This window comes from Frankliniella occidentalis, unplaced genomic scaffold (genome assembly GCF_000697945.3).
Source record: "Frankliniella occidentalis isolate FOCC.00 unplaced genomic scaffold, Focc_3.1 Scaffold9, whole genome shotgun sequence".
Classification (NCBI taxonomy): domain Eukaryota; kingdom Metazoa; phylum Arthropoda; class Insecta; order Thysanoptera; family Thripidae; genus Frankliniella; species Frankliniella occidentalis.
Genome location: NW_026267139.1, coordinates 2,283,872 through 2,290,278, shown reverse-complemented (window position 1 = coordinate 2,290,278; position 6,407 = coordinate 2,283,872). Strand labels below are relative to the sequence as shown.

General features: G+C 50.1%; 1 protein-coding gene across 4 annotated transcripts in view; it reads left to right on the top strand.

The window, feature by feature from the left end:
* The window catches only part of LOC113213599 (whirlin), an 86,813-nt gene that overhangs the window by 3,519 nt on the left and 76,887 nt on the right, over nucleotides 1-6,407 (top strand). The gene's annotated exons all lie outside the window — the stretch shown is intronic.

The window sequence follows — 6,407 nt, the reverse complement described above, 5'->3', positions numbered from 1 at the left end:
AGCGCTGAGCTCACCGGGGCGTTCGAAGCCGAAGCGACTCAAGGCGTCATCGCGTCACGGCCCACGCGCTTGCACAGAGAGAGTGAGTGAGTGAGAGAGAGAGAGAGAGAGCGAGAGAGAGAGAGAGAGAGAGAGAGAGAGAGAGAGAGATCGTGCCTGTGCGGGGGTGCAGTGCAGGGAAAGTGTAACCGTGTAACGTGTAACTGGGCCCCGTCTAGGCGCCAGCTCATTAAGGGGGGCAAGCCTATTATCTCGAGTTATTGGCCGTGCAGGAGTTTATTGGGTAGGCCGGGTGGTAGGGGCTCCGGGGCTGATGGCAAGGCCAGGGCCGCCTCGACTCGACCGCCTCGGCCGCCTCCTCGGAGCCCGCCCCACGGGGCGTGTGGGCGGTGCTGGGGGCGTGCCGGGCGCTCCGGGCGCGCATGCTGATGAGGGGAGAACGGCCAGGTGGGAGAGCGAGGACGACGCTAGGGTCGGAAGCCCTGGAAAGTTTCCGGGAAAGTTTCAGGAAAATTTCCGGGAAAATTTCAGGAAAGGATGGAAAATTTAAGGAAAAATTCATGAAAAGATGGAAAATTTCCTAGTCTTCGGAAATTTTTAGTTATTTGCGGGAAACTTTCAAGAAATTTTCCGGAAAATTTTGGAAATTTCCAACCTTGGACGACGCGCAGCCGTAGGGGCCTTTCACATCGCGAGTAACTCGAAAGAGAGAAAGGAAAAAAAAAACCCCTCTCTGTGTCGCTAGGCTTTTCCCTCGAGCTCTTCTTTGTGCACCGCTGGAGCGTAAGGAATCGTCCAGAAGGCACGGCAGTTTTTCCTCACAAAGATTCATGCGACCCAAAATGAGGACGACGGGGAGCGAGCTCGGCGCCTGCGAGACTCAGGGTAGGCCAGCCCGCAGTACACGCATGCACTGCGGCCCAGATTTTGCCTACCCATCAGGCGCTATCCAGCGCTTGCCTGTGACGCTGCGGAAACTTGTGCTCTTTCGTAACGGCAAACGGGGCGGACGTACTTTTTCTGGATGATTTCCTAAGACTACTGTACCTCGCTATACCGGGGGATGTCCTTATGTCAGCCTCCCCGCGCGCCTCCGCGGGTCGCGTAGAGGGAAATCAGCGCGGTAAAGTGGAATGTACTGCGTGTGTAGGGCGGCGACGATATCTCTCACGGAATCCCCCGCGCGCTCGCGAGGTTTGGGGGGGGGGGGGGGGGTCCCCCGCCCGCGACCCAGTTCCTTGACCCGGCCCTGCGCGCCGCCGCGCCTACGCAGCGCTGTGCCGCCGCCCAAACCGGCCCGGCCTCCCGGCCTGGATATGGCGTCCCGGTGGGGTGGGTGGGGGCAGAGCAGGGCAGCGCGCAGCGCACGGCCTCCGGGACTAGGCCTCCGCGAGCCTCCGGGAGCAGCAGGAAGGGGGAGGAGGAGGAGGAGGGAGTTGTGGCGGGCCAACCCGTCGCGTCGACGCGTCCTGCGCCGCTGCCGGCGGCGGGGCACCACCACGACGGGGCTCGGCCAAAATCGAAAGTTGAGCCAACAAAACCGTCGTGCTGGTCGGCTTCGCCCTCAGGAGGCGCCATGGTCCTGTGTGGGCGGTTTCTGGCTGGGTATAGTCGGTCGCCTTTTTTCCGATCCACCGCGCAATAGGCGTGGGGTTGAGTGTCGTGCCTACTCCTTCACTCCCCTCCCCGCCCCCAAGGCCTTCCCCCCCCCCCCCCATCTCCCTCCCCCATGTCCTTCTCCCCCCCCCTTCTTTTCAAGGACCTGCTCGCGACGACGGTGTGCCGGGGTGGCCCACTTATGCAGTCATGCATATTTCATGCATACGTTCGTGCTTCGAGACTTATTGAAGTGTGGCGCTGGATTTTTAACGATCGGAGCAGAGAGGATATACAAATTCAGTTAACGACCAGCCGTGTCTGAACTTCGTTCTCTGTGTGTGTCCCCTCTATCCGCCCTGTACCCCAAGAGGACTCTCTTCAAACATATGTTTGGATTGTAAACATATATACTCTCATGAACATGAACCAGAATTTTGCAGTGTGTAACTTTATCTTTAAAATTTACTACATGAAATAGACCGCTATAAACAAATTTAAAATTAGTGCTGTTTTCCTTTCCTTTTTCAAAATGCATCAACATTTTTGAGCATGAAAAAGTATCGAAATGCGCACGTTTGCTCTGCCAGTACGCGAGGGTTTGTCCCCCTCTTCCCCCCTCCCCCACCCTCCTCTCGAGCAGTCACGACACCACTGGCACGGGTACCACCTGAATAATTTGCCTCACTTTTACAACCCGGCCCGGTGCTTGGCCCGGGCCGCCCCAAAGTACACTGCAAAAACAAAACAAAAAGAAAGGGCAAAAAAGAAAGTATAATATAAGCACGACAGGACGATGTCTTTCTGTCTGTAAGAAGTAGGGTTGAAAATTTCCAAAAATTTCCTGAAATTTTCCGAAAAGTTCCCGAAAATTCCCGGAAAATAACTAAAAACTTCATAAGTACGGGAAATTTTCCATTTCCCCCGGAAATTTTCCGTTTTTTCCTTAAATTCTTTTGAAATTTTCAGGGTTTACAACCCTAGGATGAGGTGTCGAATAATGTCCGTATAGGAAAGCGGAACAAACGTACTGACGTGATGACACGTAGTATACGGAATAGAACTTTAACTGAACGAAAAAAAAAATCTTCTGGACTCTGCGTTTTCTTTTCCCTTATTTTTAAGCCGTTGTTGCAAAAATGGTGGCGCCTGAAAGCGGAGCCACCTCTGCGGTGTATTTTCTCATTTTTAACCCGTTGTTGAGAAAATGGTGGAGCCTGAAAGCGGAGCCACCCTGCTACCCAGCCCCCCTCCTTTCCCTCCCCCCACCACCATCTCTGCCGCCTACCTGGCGCGAAACTTTCCCCCCGAGTCGGTCCACTAGACCCTGGACTCGTCCTTCACAAACAAAGTCTCGCCAAGAAACCGGTGGCGGAGGCGAGACGCGCGGGGCTACACTTGTGAAAGCAAACTGTGATAATATGAAAATAATATCACAGTTAAATATCTGAGAGACTTATTAGTGCCAGGTCTGAAGTTAATGTCAAGTGGTTTCAAAACGTTTCAAACTGCAAATGTTATATTACATAATTCTCATGACAACAGGACTTGGCATTCTTTCGACGAAACATAAAGATGGACGTTAGAATCTCTCGTCGTTTTGACAGTCGGCATCTTTGAACGCCACAACAATTATCGTCTCTAATTTGCGTTGGATGTAAAAGGGATAACTTTACAGAACTCTCATAATTTGAGGAAAACTCCCACATTTTGAGAATACTTTTTTAAACTATTCCAGTCCAGCAAAGTTTTCCCTTATTTTCTCTCACAAATTCAGACTTTGTTTTTACCGTGTAAAATGATTTTTCCGCGAATGAACAAGTGCCGTTTCTTTTGTTGCCCTGTATGAAGTAGTGCGAAAAGTTTTACTAGCCACACGGAGGTTTCGCTGCCCTCCCTCCCTCCCCCTCTCACGGAGTGTCCCGATGCCACTGCCCTACGCAATTAGTGAGCCCCTCTCTAACCCTGACGGGGAGGCGAGCAAAACGTTTTAGTCGAGGCAGAGCGAGTCGAGTCGAGTCTCGCGTCGGGGCTAACCGAGACGGGCAGACCCGGGCAGACCACACCACCCCCCTCGCCCATCACCTTTGCCACCGGCGACCCCCCTATGCCGTGTGTGGCCGTATACACGTCAAAAAATCTTACAGCCATCATATTCACTGTAAAAATATGTTTCTACACGTACGATATATTTTGTAATTTGCTACTGATAAAACGAGTCGTACATGCATGTTCAACCTTCCACTCTCGGTCGTTATTCGATTCCAAGTCGATACGCACGGCTGGTAAATTTTACAATTTTAAAATGTGATTGTACCGGGTGATTCAGAGAAGACGCAGGAGCGCGCGTGTTTGCCTACCCGATCTGTCCGTAAGGCGCCATAGCCCCTTGGGTAGGCTAACCCGCTCGCACCTGCGTCTTCTCTGAATCACCCCAGTACGACTTCTGCATGGAAAATTTTCCTGTACGCGATACGAAAGTTTTTTACACTGTTTTTGTGAATTTGAAATGTCAGAACTGCACTTTGGCTATCATCGCTCAATATTTTCAATGCAAGTAGGTTTGCTTTTATTTTGGCGTGCGATCTCTCCGAACGTCGTTTTCTCTGCTCCATTTTTTTTATATCATATAGTCCGGTAAATTCCACCACAATTTTTTTTTACATCATTTTGAAGAATGATTCGGAAGATGTCGTGTGCGCGCTTCCGGAAGCCTTTGATTGGTCCTTGTTTGTGGTGAGTAGGAAGGGGGTTGGTTCCCCCACCCCCTCGGAGATTGGCAGCAGACGGGGTGTTATTTATGGCGTGGCGGGCGGGGGCTCCCGCGCTCACGAGAACGTGCCACCCCCACCGCAAAGCACCGCAAAGCACCCTTCAACACACTAGAAAACCAAGGGAGCGAATGTCGCACACCTGCAGGTGTGCAACAGAATTTTCACACACCTGACCTCCCGGTTTGCGACGGAATTTTTACACATCTTGTGTGAATGACTATATTCACACACTTGGGTACACACTTGGGCATGCATGTAAAATGCCTACATTTCCAAGTGTACGATCTCTATCCGCTCACCTAAAGGTGTGTGAATATTTTGTCACTCACCTACGCGTGCGTGAATTTTTTTACTCACTTGTTTGAGGTTTCTACGCTTGAATTTCCAGTGTGCACACTAGCATTTAAAAACTATAAAAAATGGACAGTTAAAAAAAAAACAGTTTCAAACTGAAGAGCTGAGAGCGATAGATAATTGTAAGTGTTGCAGGGAAATCATGTGTGTTGTAAAATTATAACTTCAAAAATTTTAAAATTATAGGTTTCCCGTGGGCAAAACCACTACAGTCTTGTCCGTTTGTTACACTCATTTTTCGTAGTTTTTGACACTTTTTTTGTACTCTCTGCAGCATTGAGAAAATACTGAGCGTTGCTCTCTTACAGGTTATTTTCAGATGAACGTACTGGTATCGCGCTGCGCTGTGCAATGCCGTGCTCCTAAGCTAGGCGGGCTTTTCAAAAGGCGTGACGCACGGACGCCGAACGGAACAGACGTTTCACGTGCTAGTGTGCCTATGTAGAATTAAAAGTATGGCCAGTAATTCTGTTCTAAAATTCACGAAAAATTCTGGCTTCAAATTGCCTTTAAAATGATGTGACTCTTACATTTTTGGTACAACGGGAAGGTTTTGAATACCGTCTAAAACAGTAGCAAAAGCGCTATTTTTCCGCCGGCGAGAATGGGCTGTCGTAATTTACAATACATTGTATACAATGTATACATTATGTAAATTGTAAATACAAAATGAATTTGTAAATTTACGAGGATAATTTTGACGGCAGTGTTTCTTTTGAGAGCGAGGCAAGTAGTTATACGCGCGCCCTTTGCCCGTCCTCGCCTGCCGCTCTCCTCGCGGTGGTGCCGCTCCGCCCGGCGGCGTGTCGCTTCGACCGCGACAGCGACTGTTTGGGGGACCCCTTTACTGTAATTAGACACCTCTCTCGCTTTGATTATAGGAGGCAGCTGGGACGTTGGCGCCGACGGTCATCATATTCGGGCACACTCGGGACCCAATTAATACAACGAGCAGGACGGTTGCATGCACGCCGCGCCGCGCGTCCCGATATTCTGTGCGAGATATTGCGAGGTCTGTCATTAACAGCTCTGCTTCGCGGGGAGTTTTTCGTCCATGTTATTTCGTTTTCCCCGTGTCAGAGCGTCGCGGAGCGTGCAGCCGTACAGTGCTCTCGCATTTCACCCGCGCAGTCGCGGCTGAATATAATCGTGGCGCTGTCAATGGTTGAAGTTGAAAGAATTGAACCTCCCGCCGCAACAGCTACTCAGTTCCTGCAGCTACCCCCCCCCCCCCCCCCCCCCCCCCCCCTCGCTCTGTCTCTCCCTCACCCTCACCCTCACCCTCTCTCCCTCTCCCTCACCCTCACCCTCCGTCTCCCTCACACTCACACTGTGAAAAGCTTCCAAAAAGCTATTCTTCGCGCGCATCATTGCAAAGAATTTGAAAGCGTTTGTAAAATGTCTTGCATTGCGAATTAAACCCGCACAAGAAAATTGTTCGTAACGCTAAGAATCAGTTCTTAACGTTGCAAACTATTTCTTCGCAACTTAATAAGAAAATAGTTTGCAATGCAAAGAAAATAGTTTGCAATGAAAAGAAAATAGTTTGCAATGCACAGAAAATAGTTTGCAATGTAAAATTCCTTCACAATGCTTCAAAAAACTTCTTTGCAAGAATTTTGCAGTGCATCATTCTCCCTCTTTTTCTCCCACTCTCTCTCCCCCCCTCTCTCCCCTCCTCTC